Raw genomic sequence first — 19,860 nt, 5'->3', positions numbered from 1 at the left:
ATCCTAATGATCTGAGTGGTCTGTTAAGTTTATATTCAGTGAGCATATCTCCAATGTATTTAGGTCCTAGGCCATTTAGAGATTTATAAACGAGTAAAAGTACTTTAAAATCAATCCTAAATGTAACTGGAAGCCAGTGTAAGGACCTGAGGACTGGTGTAATATGCTCAGATTTTCTGGTTCTAGTCAGGATCCTGGCAGCAGCGTTCTGGATGAGCTGCAGCTGTCTAATGGTCTTCTTTGGAAGGCCGATGAGGAGACCATTACAATAATCCACCCTGCTGGTGATAAAGGCATGAACTAGCTTCTCCAAGTCTTGATTGGAAACAAAACATCTAATTCTTGTAATGTTTTTGAGATGATAGTATGCTGATTTAGTTACTGCTTTGACATGACTACTAAAATTAAGGTCCGTCTCCAGAAACACCCCAAGATTTTTGACTTGGTTTTTAGTTGATTGACCCCTAGAGTCAAGGTATGCATTCACCTTGAGAACTTCATCTTTGTTTCCAAATGCAATGACTTCAGTTTTCTCCTTGTTTAACTGAAGAAAGTTCTGGCACATCCAACAGTTTATTTCATCAATGCATTGGCAGAGGGAGTCAATGGGGCTGTAGTCATTTGGAGATAAGGCTAGGTAAATCTGGGTCTCATCAACATTGCTTTGATAGGCAATTTGGTTCTTTCTCATTATTTGACTTAGTGGGAGCATATACAGGCTAAACAAGAGTGCTGCAAGAATTGAGCCTTGTGGGACTCCGCATGTCATGGACGTCCACTTAGACTTATGCTCTCCTATACTCATATAATAACCTCTCCCTTCTAAGTATGACCAGAACCATTTGAGTATCCCAGAAAGCCTGACCCAGTTTTCCAGTCTCTCTAGAAGTATGTTATGATCAACAATGTCAAACACAGCACTAAGATCTAGTAGTACCAGAACTGATATTTTGCCTGAATCAGAATTGAAGCGAATATAATTTATTATCTTAATAAGCGCGGTCTCTGTGCTATGATGTGCTCGGAAACCAGATTGAAAATTGTCCAGGTATCCATTTAAGTTTAAGTAGTTGTTCAGCTGATTAAAAACTACCTTTTCGATAATCTTACCAATGAAAGGAAGATTTGATATTGGTCTATAGTTGTTCAACATTGTATTATCAAGATTGCGCTTTTTCAGAAGGGGCTTAACAACTGCAGTTTTCAGGGAGTTTGGAAAAGTCCCAGAAAGAAGTGAAGTGTTCACCACTTCTAAGAGATCTGCTTCTAAACAGTTAAGCACACTTTTGAAAAAAGATGTGGGAAGTGTGTCAAGATAGCATGTTGACGATGTAAGGTGCTGTACTATTTCTTTCAAAATGTTGCTATCAATTGCTTCAAAAACAGACATAGTCACTTCTTTTTGAAATTGCGGTCGAATCTGTGTGACCTCTGCAAAAGTAGATATGCCAATCTCCTTTCTGATATTATTGATCTTCTCAGAAAAGAAGGAAGCAAACTCATTGCATTTACTGTCGGAGAGCATTTCACTGGGAATCTGACTTGGGGGGTTTGTCAGTCTCTCCACAGTAGCAAAAAGAGTGTGAGAGTTGTTTAAGTTACTGTTTATGAGGTTTGAGAAGAAGGTCTGTCTAGCTGTAGCTAGTTCCACATTGAAAGCATGAAAGCTGTCTTTGTAGATGCTATAGTGAATTTCAAGTTTTGTCTTCCGCCACATCCGCTCAGCTTTTCTGCATTGTCTTTTCATACTCTGAACTGCTGTTGATTTTCTCCATGGTGATTTTTGTCTGCCATTCTTCTTGCAGACCCTTGCTGGAGCAATATCATCAATAACATTCTTAACTTTTGAGTTAAAAGAATCCAGGAGAAGATCAACGGAGTCTGCAGAAATGCTTGGTGTTAAAGATATAGCCTTCATAAATGGCGCACTAGTGTTCTCGTTAAATGCATCTCTTTCTGACAGAGACAGATCTAGATTCAGTGGTAACAGAGATCAATATATCAAAGAAAATACAGAAGTGATCAGATAGTGCTACATCCTTAATAACAATGGATGAAATGTTTAGACCTTTACTGATGAGTAAATCTAGAGTGTATCCACGATTGTGTGTGGGTCCATGCACATGCTGGATCAGATCAAAAGTGTTTAAAACAGTTATAATTTCTTTTGCAGTTTTGATTTCTGCATTATCTATGTGAATATTAAAATCCCCTGCAATAGTAAAACAGTTAAACTCTGAGGAAATCATTGATAACAGTTCTGTGAACTCTTCAACAAAGGCTGGAGAGTATTTTGGAGGCCTGTAAATAATGATAAACAGAATGTGTGGAGCACCTTTCAGGACAATACCTAGGTATTCCATAGGCGTAATGGTTTTTATACTGTACAAACTGTATGTGCTATTGCCCTACACCAGGGATGGGCAGCTTCAGTCCTGGAGGGCCGGTGTCCTGCAGAGTTCAGCTCCAACCCTAATCAAACACACCTGAACCAGCTAATCAAGGTGTTCAAGATCACTAGAAAGCTACAGGCAGGTGTGTTTGATTAGGGTTGGAGCTAAACTCTGCAGGACACCGGCCCTCCAGGACCGAAGTTGCCCATCCCTGCCCTACACCAACCCTACACCTAACCCTACCCCTTACAGGAAACTTTGTGCTATTTCAGATTTTCAATACACTCCATTCTGTGTGATTTATAAGCGTTTTGAAAAGTGGGGACATGGGGTAATGTCCTGAAAAGTCACCTTCTCCTTGTAATACCTATGTCATACCCTTGTCATTATACAAATTTGTGTCCTCATTTGTCACAAAAACGCACACACACACACACTTGTCGTTTTCCCTCAGAGCCGAGTAACACTGATAGCTGTACACTAAATGTGGTGGTCTGTTCTCTGTCCTTTTTTTAAATACTCATACTAAAGGAGGGATTCACCCCTTGTCAGTGCATCACTATTACTATTGCTCATACTTTTTTCCAAAACCTTGTTATCTGCATTGAAGAGGAAACTGAGACCTATCTAGAGACCTTGGTGTTGGTTCTTTTGACTTGCGCTTGTAAGCAACTACACAGAACAGCTTAACAACCACAATCTGAAAACCACTTCAGCACCCATTGACTGCCAAGTAAATGACACTCAAGGTCCAGAAAAGTATGAAACACATGGTCAGAATACTCCAGAATACTCTGTGTCGCAGCTGACACAGAAGAGTGTACGCATTTTGCGTCCAGGTGATATTCTCCAAAATGGTGCTACGGTGACGCAGAGGAGATGTTACGGCGCCTAATTGTTGAATAATGTAATCTGATGATGTCTTTCATACGTTTCTGGACCTTAACAGTAGGGGTGTGCGATATATATTGTCTGCGATTAATATCGAATAATATATAATATAATAATATGTTGTTTTAACGATGTGCAATTTTACATTATCGAGTACTTTGCAAAAACCAAACAAAACACCTAGAGAGTGCACGCATACATTACGTGATGAAGTCTAGTGCGCGTGCACATTTAGAGTGTGTTCTGTCACTGCATGATTCAGTCCATTAAAATGCATTAAAATGGTCAAAAATTCAAGATATGGGGGCAGAAAATGTATATATATCATTTCATATAGTTAAAATCACACAAAATGCTGTTTTTTTTCTTCAAAAATAAGCATGATTACAAATGTGATGTTGATTTTATGCAACAGTTCAAAAAAACAATAAGTTAATATTAAGAGACTTGCGTTTTAGACACCATACTGCCTGTTTTTGCTCCATTTCACCAACAAAAATAATTCCAAACACAGCCACAGCACTGTTTTGCGTCTCTGAGCAACATGACGATGTTGTTTAGTTCCTGAATGAATCAACCATTTAAATGCTTAGGTTCAGTCGTAATGACTCACTTGATAAGTGACTTGCTGCCACCTACCAGTGATTTTAATTTCACATTTAAAGTATCTTTTCAATTTTAAAATAATTTCAAATATCACTATTCAATGTTTTATGTTTAAAATATCAAAACAATATGCAGTTTTAACTGCAAGTTAAAGCACTCCATGTCCCTCTGAGCTGCATTAAACAGTGTGTAAATACATCTAAATGCCACTTCAGATGCAACTTCTGCAAAGATTAATTTTGTTGATACTGGTTTCATTTGTTTGGTAACAGCCTAAATGTCTTATTATTCTAATTGACTGATTAAATGTAACAATTTGACTCAAAAAATGCACACTTTTAGAAAAAAATGGCTTTATTAAAGGTAAAATTGCCCATAAAAGGTAATAATCAATTTAAACTTGTATGAAAATATTAATTTCTATCACTGATGTGAACTGACCACGCAGAATATGAAGAATATCAAAAACTGCAGCTGTCCATGGTAGTCAGATATCAGCACAATAACACACTCAAAATCCCCAAAAAATCGAGATATTTTATTTTTTCAATATCGCACACCCCTACTTGACAGTGTTATTTACTTGGCAGTCAATGGGACAGTCACAAGCCTCCCGGTTTTCATCCAAAATATCTTAAATTGTGTTCTGAAGACGAACGAAGCTTTTACAAGTTTGGAACAACATTGGGGGTAAGTGATTAATGACAAAATCTTCATTTTGGGGTGGAGTATCGCTTTAAGATTATAGAAGAGTGCACATAAACAAAGTTTCCTAAAATTTTAGAAGTTTAAGTTTAAGATGGCACCTTGAGGATGGTCTTTCTAAGATGCTTAGGAACCCCCCTGTTTCTCTTAATTGGCCATTGTATGAGCCTTGTCTTTTTCAGATTGCACTGTATTCTATGTAGTAGTGTAAGAGGAAATTGCTTTTGCATGTGTCTGTCTTTAGCAGCTGTTTTATTGTCCACCTCTGAATCTCTCTTCTCTGCCTTAAGGAGCTTAAATTCCCACTTTCTCAAAAACAAAACAAAAAAAAAAACAAATAGCCCTCATTTTTCCAATGATATTATGCGTCTTGCTCGAGCGCTCTCCAATTTGTACCACTCACTTTCAGAGATAAGAACTCTCCCCTACATCGGCTCTTCACAGACATCTGCAAGCTTAGCATGAGGCGCGATATCTTCCTGTCCTCTGTGTTAATGATAAAACTTTCAAATGTCAATGCACAACATAAAGGAAACAAAATTAAAGCCTTTTACTGTCATAGTTATGGTCTGAGCAGTGAAGTTGTGTGTCCCTGCTGTTTTGGTTGCCATTCGTTTCATTATTCTTCTTGCTGGCAGTCTATGACAGCCCTCAAAACCGTTTGCAGAAAAGTTGTCAAATTTGGCACACTGATTGTGGTGGGCCTGAATAGTCCCCTGACTCATTTGTGGGTCTCTCAGTCAGAGCCTTTAGCAAAACTAAAAATGTTCTTCTGCTTCAAACTTTTAAACCATTTGGTCTTATACTAAATTCTTTCTTTGCTTTCTTCATCTTGAGTCAACTGAATCATGTGTTTTAAATTCTCCTTCAAAACACGATCTTCGCATGATGTTCAAACTAAGCCTCATAAAAACATTTTAAAAGCATGCTGAACCCATAAGTTCAGTTCAAATATGTCATTTACTTCCCCTCATGACATTCCAAGCCTGTATTATGGAATGCCAATCCTGCCATAATTGGAAATAAAGAAAGAAAGAAAGAAATGTAAAAAAAGAAAAATTAAGTATGTAAATAAATATACAAAGAAAAGTAAAAAAGCAAAAATAAATAATTATTTATAATTTTATTTCCTTATGTATTTTTTTTTTTTTTTTCACATTTATTTATTTATTTTATTTATACATTTATTTATTTATTTATACATTTCTTTGTCCGTAGGGTAATGAGGAGGGCGTGTTATTTAGGAATAGTAATCAAACCAGAGTAGTCGAGGGGTAAGCTTTGAGGCCACAGTGACACATTGTGGTGCCCAAACGAAGAACAAGAAGTGTAGCCTACATGACGTGCCTGTAGTGTGGGATGAATGACTTAGATGGGCGATATGGCCAAAATCTTATATCATGGTTATTATTTCAGTTTAACCATGGGGGGTTGTTTCGGCTGGGAAGCGTACAATCTGTGATCACGTGCATTTGCTGAAGCTCGCGAAAGCGTGCAATTACTCTCTTATGCGCTGTTTTTTTTAGGTTTCACTTTCAACACATACAACGCATGTTTCCAAGATTCGGAATAGAAGGAGGTATCAGTTACTGTAGAATATTTGTCACCTCACACCACTTCCCGTGTGGACAGTCACCGCATCAACTGATTATAATGGGTTCTCTTGGTGTAGACACGGCTTTAGATACGGATTAATCACACGTCTCAGGCTGGAAATATCCAGAATTAGGTCAAACAAAAGGTGTCCATGGGAACGGAGCTAGTGAAAAACACACGCCATGCATTGAACATACAAGCATCATGCTCATCCAAACAGCGCCTGTCGTGTGCCCTCAGCTTTTTGAGCTAACTGCATTTTTTTAATGTACCCAAAAACCAAAAACAACATTGACAGCATCAGCATCATGAATATGGAATGCCACGTTCTTAATTCCAATCGATAAATTAAGTTAAAATAATAAAGGGCTGTTACTAGTAAAAATCCAATCAGTGTCAACAAATCAGAGACATCATTACTGAATGCATTTACACTGCAATAAGCCTACAAATGCATAAAATGTTATGAAATTAATGTTTTAAATTTTGAAGGCATAAATATGTCAACATGTCAATCAATTAAATGATAAGTTTAATATGAAACTAAAACAGACACTTGATGGCGCCAAGTCACTGTCTTAACGAGTGAGTTCAATTCGGATTCCTTCAGATAGGTTATGCTGATAACGAAAACACCACTACTTGTTGCCGCGGTGCAGCTGTGGATTTGTTTCTGTGATAATTATATGTAGGCCTAATGTGTTAAAAAAAAAAAAAATCTTTTCATGACTTATCAAAAAGATGGCAGATAAGGGACATGATCGGGGGAGCACGACTTCTTATGTTGAGAGAACGACATTTATTTCTTGTGGCCATGCGTTAAATGCACGGACCTGCGTGACCATAGCAACCTTGGATATTCCGAAACTGATATTCCGAATACATTAATAAAATGTTTTTAATTTAATAAAGCGCAGACTTAAGAAAATATTATATCGACTCAATGACTCAGAATGTAACATTCTCTTTGATGTCTTCACCTTGATCAGATCTGCTATATATGATGGAGCTGTACCATGTAAGGCTTTAAAAACAATGGAATTCAGTGGTTTCCAGAAATGTTTAGATACCAAACATTCTACAAATAATTCCTTTTCTATTGTGCAGAAGAAAGTCATACAGGTTTAGAACGGCTTGAGGTTGAGTAAATGTTAATTTTTGAACTTGGAATGTTGTTCATCTGTAGCTCCTTGAGGTGTTTACCCATGTTCCTACCCATGTTAAAACTTCACTAACTCCCTTAGGAATTTTATTGTCATCTATAAAAGGCGAAATAAGGGGATGCAAATATTCCTCTGAGAGCCAAGCAGCATTTATAACAGCCAGGCCTCTGTTTGTTGTTAATCATCTCGTGTAATTTACAGGCGTGCAGACACCGTGCACTCTCATTCATTTTCATTCTGCTTTTTGTTTCCTGGACAGTTAGTCATAGCTAATGAGGCTATGTGGAGTTGTTCTTTCATCCGAGGTCAGGCATGTGTCTTTTTGTTTAAACCTACAGAGCCCCACATAGCATACATGTATGCATACATACATACAGGGCCTAAAACTAACTTTTTGCCACACCTGCCAATGGCCGGTGACGTGATAAAATATTTTTTTACCGGCCATGAAACTCTTTTTGCAAAAACAGGCAGTCATTACTACTACAATGACTAAACATATTTACAATGTTTTCAATTTGTCCTTTACTTTACTTACAAGAAAAAAATAAACAGATTTATTGATTTCTTTTCTTTTCTTTTTTTTTTAAATCTTAAAAGATTCTTGTTCGGCAAACAGAGCAGGCCATCGTTTTACGCCTGTTTCACACATACTCAGTTTGCAGCAAGGATATTAAAGTTTTGAATTTATAGTTTATAGTTAATTATAGTTTTTATTTTAATATCGTTTTCAAATTTCTTATAATTTGGGTTTAGTTTTAGTTAGTTTCATTAATGGTTTTGTTAGTTTTAGTTTAGTTTTTATTTTGTGAACACATTTCTATTTAGTTTTTATATATTTTATTTTCAGTTTTAGTAATTATAGTTTAACAGAGTTAATGGAACACTTCCAGTGTAGACCAAACAAGACATTTAATTTTAGCAAAGTTGAATGTTTGCAGTTTACAGGTAACTCTTGTGCAAACCTCTTAATAATGACAATAAAATAATTCTTTACAATTCAACAAAAACCAAAAATATGCAGCTTATATGTATACAATTTATTAATTCATATTCATTCATATTAAAGATGTAATCTTGTTTAATATGCCAATAGTTTACAAACAACAAGCTAATCAAGGTTTTCAGAGTTAATAGACAGCATCAGGCAGTTGAGTTTTTATCAGGGTTGGAGCTAAATTCTGCAGATCAATGGCCCTCCAGTGCTGGATTTGAGGAAACATGCCCTGCGTCCCAATGTGCATACTATCCACCCTATCTGCCCTAAATAGTATTAAAAATGGCTAATATCACACAGAATTTAGCATGGACAGTGTGCACAGTGGGATGCAGGCATGTTCTTAGCAATCGTCATTGAAACTCTGTAAACTTTATTTTTGTCCATCTGTCTTTTCAATGCATTAATTTGTTGGATTTTTTGCACATACGAGCCGGTGCACACTACTGTATGTCCTGTCTCCCTCAATGAACGCACACAATAAGAAGAAACAATCTAAAATGCTTTGAAACCTCATACTACTCAAAAATAAATGCGATATGGTGATTTAAATGATGTTTGCACTTTACTTTGACGAGCCGCTCCAGCGCTCACACGCTTCAGATGAGCAACGCAATCAATCCAAGTTCTAAAGCCCCTTTTACACAACACGGCCAGCGGCGAAAACACAGCGCGGCTATCACTTTCTCTCATTTTGGATGCGTTTTATACAGTCAAGGCAATACTCGTGTCATGGACTCGAGGCGGACGTTACCATAGTAATCGCAAAGCGTGACAAAATAACTATTCACTAAAGTCAGCTCATCCAAAACTTTTAATTCTGTGTCTGTTAACTCACTCTCATGTTGTTCGCATGTCAAGCACACCTTTAAACGTTCGTGCGCTGTAAGGTGTGCATTATTATTATTTCCCATTTCATATTTTATAATTATTTCCCATTTCATAGCCCGCATCTTGTTTTTTTTAAATGCAAAAACGCATTCTCTGTGAATAGCTGCTTCACATGCATGAAGCGCCATCTATTTCCCTAAACAACCACAGGTCCGATTTTCTGGCACAGAATGAGAGCTGATTAAATCACGAACACGATTATTTATTTTTGCTAATTGTTATTTTATTTTCGTTAGTTTTTCAGTTACTGTTTTTCATTTATTTAGGAATTTTAATTTTATTTCAGTTTACGAAAATGTTTTTGACCAATAGTTTTAGTCTTAGTTTCAGTTTTCGTTTACGAAAATAACCTTGGTTTGTAGTGCGAATGTGGTGCGTATTTTTTCCACACCCATATTAACGGATTAGAGCAGGGCTATTCAATTAGCTTCATTTGAGGGTTATATTGAACTGAAAATTTAAAGGGGGCCGAGGTTGTAGGGGCCGTCCCGATCTCTTTCTGGGGGGACCTATAAAATTTTAAATTAAATTGAAATCCAAAATCTATAAAAGGTTAACATTAGTGCTTTCTGTAAATAGATTTTTAAAAATCACACACTTTTTGTAATTAATCATGATTAATCGCATATTTATATTGTCATAATTTCACATTAAACCATCTTGGGAAAATATTTTATTCGCTTACGTCAGAAACAGCAAATCCCTTTCAAACCTGGCTGTTGTTTTCACTACATTGCATTTTTATATTTCGGAAAAGTTTTACCCGCCAACTGGCGAATGACACTGTTACATATGCTCGCCAACATCGATTTTTACTTGCATTTGGCGCTTGGCGAGTGTTAATTTTAAGCCTTGCATACATACATGGAAAAAAAAAAAAATTAATTAAATTAAGAATGAAGTTCTTGAATTAAGAATTCATCCCAACGATTTATTAACTCTGCCCCTCATTTTAGTGAAATAGAGTTTTCACAAAATTAAACAATTTCCTAAATTAAAACAAGGGAATGAAGTAATACAAATATATATATTTTTTCTAGTAAAGACTTTTAAATTGTTCCAAAAGATTTGTTATTTTGAACATTTTATTCATCAAAGAGTCTTGGAAAAAAAGGACCACAAAAATACTAAGCAGCACAACTGTACACACAACTTATATACATATATAGACAGCGCACAGACACACACACACACACACACACACACACACACACACAGTTCATCAATTCTTCAGGAAGAACTATACTCTTGATTGGTGACAAATGAACTCCCACAATAGTGTTTCCAATATTATTGCTGCTTTCTTCAAACAGCCTCCAGTATTTTAAGATCTAACAGCATTTATCACACCGTATGATAAATTTGAAATGTCAAATGATTTACACTGGCTCATAATTGGATGGCCGATTCCTCTGTTCTCCTCTGACATGTAAAAGCTCTCTGTAAACAAGCACCAGCAACACATTGTAATAGAGGCAGTGAGATGACAGAAATGACCCGTGTCCCCTTCTCTCTCCATTTTCTCCAGCTTTCTGCTGCTAATGTGCCATGTGTCCAGTCAATTTCACTCTAGCCTGATTTGTTTTGTTTTGCTTATCTTCATAAACATCACTGTGTCTTTAAAATGGTTGTAAATTTAAGAACGAAAACCATGATATTTAAAAGTTTACTGACAATAGTTTGTCTTTTTTTCCTTGCGAGTGTGCAGATTAGATCTCTCAGAATAGCTGTGATGTACAGTGTTTGCTGATATAAAATTATCAAAACATAATACGTGCATATTTTTATAGACACTGTGGTAAGATGGTCCATGTTAAACAATACATGTAAATATCATTTCTCACCTTTTTAGTGACTCCAACATTGCGTTTTAAATGCTAGTTAAATACACCATTCTTGCACACCATTTTTAAAGTTGAGATGTGGAATAAAAGCATTTTCCTTATTGTTTTAAGGGTCATGAAACTAGTTTTTTGGTATGTTCACAGATATATGTACAAAATGCACATTATTTAAAACAATGATTCCACACTTTATTTTAAACGTTAAGAGTAAAATGGTTAATTTTCAGTTTAAATCCTGCCTTAAAATTCTAAAGCAGCATCACAGAATGTGATGTAGCATAAAATATAGATTGAACAAAAAGGGCTCAAATAAAACGACCCTGTTAAAATGATAATAGGAATTTAATATTTTTTCAGGTTCAAAGCTGCTCTCTCATAATTGTAGACCTATAAATTGTGAAAAGGGAGACCATATGAACCTGAATCGAAATTACCACATGCACTAAATATTCAACTTTGTTGCCCCAAAAGGTTCTTACAGTATCACATTGTGAAAGTCTCACAGAATTGTATTATTCTGTATTTGGTGATTCTTTGAAGAACTTTTCTGTGCATTAGGATAATTTTCGTAGAAGCTCAAGCATTGCAATTATTTGGTGATTTAAAAATAAATAGCAATATCATTGTGATATTTTATTTTGTCCATTTAATTGTTTTTCCTCATTTTTAAAAGTGATTTAATGTGTTGAGTATTTAAATGTGAAATTTGGCAAATTTAAATTTTGAATAAATGATTATGATTATTTGGGGGGAAAAGGATATAGAGAAAACTAGAAAATACAATCCTTACATTTATAATACCCTTACATTTTCAGGCCTTGTAATTGAATTTACTGTTACGTCATACAGTGCACTTATGCATGTCACCTGCACCTACTTGTCACTGTCACTATAGTTACAGAAGTGATAATCTGCATCGCAAGGATAGAAAAGGGGCTTGACTTCAGTTAGTCAACTGAACATTCAAGCTGCTCCTATATGAACAAGAAAGTTCAGGGGTTACATCTGATAGTAAATGCACTTCTCAGTCCCAAACACTGATTGTGTGAATGTAGCCATTCAAAAAAGCACATATAGCTGTGGCTATAGTTGATTTTAGTTTTGAGACCAACTCAATAACTCTTTATCTGCTCTGACACCCAAAGCCATTCTTTACCGCCCACTCGTCACGTCACTTCATTGAATCTACCTTGACATTTTTGCATTTGATTCTTTTCATTTTTCCTCCCACTTAGCTGCTTGCGTTCATCATCCTTGGCTCAACTGAGAGTCATCACTCTCTGTTATTTCTATGTAGATGCACAAAAAAAAAAAGCTATACGCATTGGCAATGGCTCTAAAAATGATGAATGATCAGTGGAATTCACTGTGAACAGGAAACATTCACTTCTGCATGGTTGAACATTTCACTCAGAGTTTTTTTTTAAATTATAGTGTTTTGCTTCATGTTGTCAAACCTTGATTGATTTTCTCTTCAGTTTCTAACTCACTTGACTCTCATGCGTTCTTTATTTGGCTGGTGGTTCTGTTTGAGCTCAGCTTGCCAGTAAGAAGTGGACCCTGTTTTCTTTGTGTCTCCCTAAATGCTGTAATTCGAACTGAAATGGTTTGTTCATTGAAAAATTGTTCACTCACTAATTTTCTGGAAGAAATATGTATCTGATTACATTCCAAGTTATATTATTGAATAGTTCTGAATTTTAATAGATATGGTCCCGTAGCTTAAATATACAGTAGTTGATTGCTTTTAGTAATACTAACTAGTGGTGTGTGATACTGGTTCTAATGAAGCTGAGAAATTATTATTTTATTTTTTTTAATTTAATTTATTTTTTTAACTGAAACAGAAACTGAAATTAAAATTTATTTAGTCAAAAAACAATATTGAAAATTTTAAATTCAACAATGAAATAAAAACTTTATATAAGCTGTATAAACATTTTAATTGCACACAAGGCAGTTTTATATCAACTTCTTAATGATATAATTGTTTCTGCTCCAACTTGTAAAAAGTAAACATTTAAACTATCTATATAATAACCTGTTTTCATGAGATTTATGTAAACATTGTAAATAATGAAGACACCTGATTAATTATAGTGCAAAATTAGTTATTTTTTTCTTCTATTTGACTAATGAGCTATAGACTTTGAATGGCTTTCCTGACATCTTAACATGGCTGAAACACTGAGTGATTTTGAGACATGATTCATTTCAGTCAGTTGTTCTGTTTCTTTCAACATAACTTTTGACTTTTTCATGTGTATTTCATGCAATAACTAGTATTAAAGTGGAAGAAGTGATTGGTTCACATGCTGTTTGAACTGAATTTTGTTCGAACTGAATTGAAAATTTGAAAGTTCAGATATTTTCATATCAAAATGAACAAAGCACAAAGCTTTTCAAGATTATTGGATGGGTTAATATGCTACAAATAATGCTTAATGAAATTTTGTTCATGAAATGGCTTATCAAAATGAAAATTGTTTAGTAGCATGAAATCAATATTGTCAACCCAGCCCTAGCGTCCACACAGCTGACATGTTTACAGTTTATCATCAGTAGTTGTTACTTCAGTTATCAACTGGTATTTTTATTTATTTTTTCTTTGTGTTTCACTTTGAAATTCACAATACACCCCAATGCACTTCACTTTTCATTGTGTTTTAGTTTGCAACATTGTGTTGATGTAGAGAATGAACACAGTTGTGTGGGGCACTCAGTTGAGATTGATCAAGTCTGTGATTGTGCTTTAGCAGCAATCCACCAGCCATTCTGTGAATGGCTCTCCTCTTCTCTCCTGTAATGCCGAATTCAACCAAAGCTCTACAGAGGGATTGACTTGCAAAGCTTCTGCATCCCACCTCCACTGACAAGCACCTCCCTCTCCAGCTTTGTCTGCGGTGGTCGCTAACTAGGTCATCCGCTAATAGGGCTTCTCAGTGTGATTCGGCCTCAGGCCATGCTGATATTTAGACCAACAGCATGACTATGAGGATATAGCTTTTTATGTAAAAGTTCAATAAACAAGAGGTTAATATTTAAAAACTTATGTTTCAGACAAACATTGGCCAGTTAGTTTGTATATTTCTTCTCCAGCAATGAAAATGGATCCAAAAGAAGCCAAAGCATCGAACTTTGGGTGTAGCCAAGCATCAGATTGACAGCGTGTCTGGAACAGAGAATGTGAGTGAAGCGTTCTCCAATCACTCCCTCCAGCTGGAACTAACTGTGGAAGTTTTTTCTTCACCATTTCTGATATCGACACTAAGGTTTCTGAGGTGATCTTGGCACCGTTCTGGTCTCCAGAGGCTTGTGATTGCACATGTTGCTACCACCGATACCTGCCTTTTTCCAGAGCATTCAGGCAGCTGCTGGAGGTGTTGCCTTGTCTTCCTTATAGAGACATAACACTTTTATAGCACTGAAGCCCTCACTAGCGCACACATTTTTCATTATTATTATGCTAAAAATATACACATTGTTTACGCATGATGGAAGAATATTTAACCCTAATGTTGTGCTACAGTCATTTTGACCCACAGAGGATTTTCTTATTCCTTATTTCTTTCTTTTATATTCTTATTTCTATCGCATTGGACTAGTACGCACTGAATTTGCTCACACAGGGTATAACAACTTTCCCCAAAATGTATTTATTTTTTTTCCTCCCACCTACACTTGTTGTGTTTCTGATCAAAAATGACCAGGCTAAAAAAAAAAATCTCCAAATACTGGACAGGTTTTGTTCTTTTTATGCATCTCAGTTTGTGAATGAACATTGCCAAGATTATCTTTTCACTGCAAAACAGAGGTACATTGAAACCAAGTTGACAAAAAGATTGAATTAAATTTTTATTTTTTTTCCCCTTGTATTTCCATAAAGATTTATAAAAAGCTGGTAATATTTGACTGGGAACGCCTACTTGGATAACGGATTTTCAGCACAGCACAAGGGTTAAAATTATGTTTTTGGCTTGTTTTATCTTCCGCATTTGAAATCAACATTGATGTGATGTTTAGACCAAGATATTTTCATGGTAGTCTACGTCAGCTATGTTTCATAATTATTCATAATGCTGTCTCATAATTATTCATGACACACGTGACCTTCCAAAGCCACATGGTTCAAATGAGTTGATTCAATGAGTTTTTTCTAAATCCTGAAAAAAAATACTAAGATGTTGCATGGCATCCTTCATGCTGATCAATGACCAAAACCTTCAAAATATTTGTGTGCAACCAACTGTCTTTCTAGACATATGGAAAGCCGGACCGAGGTTCATTTGAGATGTGGTATGACACTGATTGTTTTGCACATTAACTCCCATTTATGCATGCTTACTGTGAGTGTGTTAACAAATGTGATTGGTTAAATTTGTTAATCATGAAAAACAGTTTGTAGTTATTAAAATTGTATATAGCATTGTGGAAAAGCTAATAAAGTATGTCCGAAGTTAATAAAGTATGTTTTTAAATACTTTTTTGTGAAAATGCAAACAGCTCAGAATGTATTGGTGCATTATATTACAAATAAAAAAGTACATGTTTATTTGTAATATATTGTGAATATAATATTTAAAAAAAACAATATAATGTGATAAATACTAAAATTGGCAAACTGCTTGGCATGTATTTGTGGATTCAGTTACAAATTAAAAACTGTATTTGAAGTATATTGTGATATTGCAAGATTCATTACATTAATTAAATATGTAATTAAATTAAATATTATGCAATTTAATGTAATAAATACACTTGCAAATGGATCAGCATGTGATTGTACATTAAATTACAGATAAAAATGTGCATTTAAAGTACAAAATATTTATTAGAGTATAATAGAATATGCAATGGTATAATAATGTATAACACAATGCAATATAATACAATAAATAAGTGTAATATTTTTTTGTTTTGCAGTTGTAAATTGCATTATGCTAGAACATTTGATATTTAGATTTGTAAATCCTAAAAATAAATAAATAAAAACAAGTAAAAAGGTAAATAAAACCTGTTGACAACCATGCAAACATTACGACCCTTGTTTAATATTCACAAGCTGTGCTGATAAGGTTTATAATCGTTCTTACCCAACCTGTCTTTCCCCTCCTCCCTCGACTCTGAATCGTTCTACACCTACTTGTTTTGCATTTTTCAAAACTGTGATGATAACTGACCTATGCTGAAATGAGGGGCTTCATGACACTCTAAGCAAGATGAATGATCCTCCTGTGGAACCAGGCTGCTAAGACTGCCCCCTGTGTGAGGCTCATCCACATGATTCATGCATAAAAAATTTGATCAATTAAATCATTCCCTCCTTTCAAAGCCGTGACAGGCCGGCACTGCCGCACTGCCTCATCAGGACCCCACTAACAATCCCACAACAACGCCCACAATCCAGTCAGAGTACAAGAACACAACAGTGAGATAACTAGACAGGCAGCTAATATAACAGTAACACATCTGATCAGTGGGAAACTACTGTCATTTTGTTAAGGGAGAAGGGAAAGGGAGAAGTTTCATTCTGCGCCCATAATTAATGACTCTAGTCTTCTCTGATTAGCTGCAGACAGGCTGTGCATGCTGGATGAGGAGGTGACTGGGGTGGATCCGGTGTCGTCTTCCCCCTCATCGGGGGAGAGGAAGTTTAGCTCTAACCTGCCATAAGCACCATGGCTGTGATGGCTGCAAACAGGCTGAACCTAAACACTCATTAAATCAGATGAGGAGGAGAGAGAGGGACTCAGGCTGAGCTCTGACAGAGTTGTCACCTGAAAAACCTTCAGATACGCCCTATCGGGCACCGTTTTAGATTAATGGTAGGACTCTGTGGGGCATTAGCGTGTCTGCTGTATTGCAATTAAAATATTTGCTATAAATTAGAATGTACCATAGCTGAATATGCATGATAATGTAACAAATCCATTAACATGCTTTCTGACTTTAAAATGGTAATTTTATTGATTTATTCTTCCATATTTTAGTTTTTTATGAGCATTTTCCGTCCTTAGTATTTAACAGTCCTGTTTCTGCTATTGATCCTTCTTCAAGCATGAGATGAGCAGCTATCTCTGCAAGTTTGCTGTTGTGCCTGAAATAGTTTTTAACTGCCTCATTCTTCAATAACATCCTCTTTACAGGGGAAGGGTCACATTTTGATGGATTCAGAAAACAATCCAAAATGTGCTGAAATGTGCTGCTTGAACTGTTAATATGGAACTGAAGTGATCAAGGACCTTCACTGGTGAAGGGTTCGTTCACACAGAATGTGGTTTTGTGTTCCCTTGTGAAGCTTTTCCATTGTTTTTCTATGTAAATGTGCAACATTTAAAAATAAAGGTGCTTAAAAGGTTCTTCACATCGATGCCATATAGAAGAACCATTTTTGGTTCCACAAAGAACCATTCAGTCAAAGGTTCTTAAAAGAACCATCTCTTTCTTACCTTTTATAATCTAAAGAACCTTCTTTCGCCACAAAGAACATTTGTGAAACAGAAAGGTTTTTCAGATGTTAAAGTGCCCTTATTATGGGTAATGAAAGGTTTGTATTTTAGTTTTGGGAGTCTCCAACAACAGGTTGACATGCATGCACTTTCATTGTCTTATAATTATTCTTCACTTAAAATATTTTTACCTTACTTGCTCAACGACTCCCAAAAGATTTGTTTAACGATTCATTTTCCAAACCCCTCCTTTGTGTGATGTTAATCTGCGTTGATTGGTCTCATTTTTATTTCATCATGCCTGTAATGCCTGATAAAGCAGCATTTATGAGTGCAGTGGAATGAATGAATTTGCATTTTCATTCAGACCAACTTAAAAAGACCAACTAGTGGGCAGGCAGTATGCTAATGTTTCATGTTGACGTCAACATGAAACTGCCTAAGATTTTTTTTTTTTAAAACTTGTGTCAATGATTCAGAGTCGACTCTTTCTTTTGAGAGACAATAACTTTATACATGGTGCCCTTTCAGATTTAAAACTTTGCAGGATATTTTCATTCACTTTGCACACTGCATGAAAGGTAATTTTCAAAAATCCTTAATAGGGGCACTTAAAAGGTTTTTTTGTGCAACCATTTAGAGAAAAAAGGTTTTTCTATGGCATCGTGAAGCACCTTTATTTTTAAGAAAGAAAGGCAGATCTCTGTGCTTGACGATTGTGCTCGTATTTCATATCTTCTCCTCTTCTTCTTTTTTTATTCTTCTTCTTTTCCTCCTCCTCTTCTTCCTCCTTCCCATTCTTCTTCGTCATCTTCCTCCTCTTCTTTCTCCTCATTCTTCTTCTCATTTTTCTTCTTATTCTCCTTCCTTTTCATTCTTTCTCCTCATTCTTCTACTCTTTCTAATTCTTCATCATGATTGTTTTTCCGCATTCTTCTCATTCTCTCTCAACTCATTATTCATCTTCTTCTTCGTCTTCTCCTTCTCATTCTTCCTCTTTTCCTTCTTCCTCCTCATTCTTCTTCATTGTCCAACTTCTACTTTTCAGTCTTGCTACTCATTCTTTTAAATTTTTCATCTTCCTTTTTATTCTTCCTTCTCCTTCGTCTATTTTGCTCTCCCCATTCTTCTTCCTCTTCCTCTTCCTCCTCCAGATCAGAATGTCATAGACACTTAAGGATGAGCTCACATGAGTTGGGCATCCTAGCAACCAACCCCTCAAACTTGCATTGAAAAGGCATCAGAGTGAGATCTCTGGGTCAGAACATCGTAGAGACAAGGGACTGGGCCCTGATTATTCAGACAACAAGCAGCTGACATGCTGCCAACTGCCTAGTCACACCCAATGAATCATCCAGAGCATTCAGCCATTTCTCCGGCCCTTGGAGCCCCAGCCATATCTTAGCACTGGTTTGCCTTGGGGGAGCATTTTGAGGCCCATTTGCCATACATAGTAAATAGGAAAAAAACTGATGTTGTGGCAGTGAATTCTTCCATGGTGAGCACCTGTCACAGTTTCATCAGAATCTAGTTATTTGTTGTTATTGGTAATTTACATGGCCACAATCACATGCTATTACTCATGTCATTTTGATAGTTATGTGAGCTAGCCAAGAGCAAGAATATATGAATTCATATGCATGATTTGTTTTTCCATTAGCATGGCAACCAACATGAATAATAAATAATGACCACTGCCTCACCTAATACAGCAAAATCTTCTGCTCAGACCTGGCATTATATGCATCAATGATGTGCTTCTTCCTCAGTGTTGTTTAGTATATTATCAGACCTAAATAATTTCCTTTGACAATTAATTTTAATGCCTTGTAGCAAATGTATGTTGACAAAAATGATACCTTAAAATGAACCCTTTCTAAATATGTTTATGTGGGGGTGACGCATCTTACCCTTCTCTCCCCACCCTAAAAACTGCAATCCAGGTGAAATGTGAGTAACAGTTTGAGCATTATGTACAGTACACTGTATCCAAAAAGTTACAAGTTACAGTGTTTTCATAGAACATAAAACACATTTATCTCAAAATATCAATGAACATTTGATTCCTCATGGTATCACCGCATTAATACACCACATCTGCGGAAGATTACTATTATCTCTCAAGGTTCTGACACTTCAATATTTCGACTTCAATCCACATAGTACTCAGTAAATGCAATTTTATCATGGTGGTTTTTAAATGGAAAAACATTCACAGCCAATATTTTCAACCACCATCTGTACTTCTATAAAATATAATCTGGGGAAGTGGCTTGTCAACGATCAGGCTGGATAAAATGCTAACGAGAGACGGGATGCTTAACC

The 19,860-nt window shown here is 35.9% G+C and overlaps 1 protein-coding gene across 5 annotated transcripts in view; it reads left to right on the top strand.

Annotated features, from left to right (window-relative positions):
• Positions 1–19,860, top strand: part of doc2b (double C2-like domains, beta) — a 300,599-nt gene that overhangs the window by 77,032 nt on the left and 203,707 nt on the right. The window lies entirely within an intron of this gene.

The sequence above is a fragment of the Onychostoma macrolepis genome, chromosome 05 (assembly GCF_012432095.1).
Source record: "Onychostoma macrolepis isolate SWU-2019 chromosome 05, ASM1243209v1, whole genome shotgun sequence".
NCBI lineage: Eukaryota > Metazoa > Chordata > Actinopteri > Cypriniformes > Cyprinidae > Onychostoma > Onychostoma macrolepis.
Note: the sequence above shows the minus strand (reverse complement) of the source record. Positions and strands in the feature narration are given on the sequence as shown.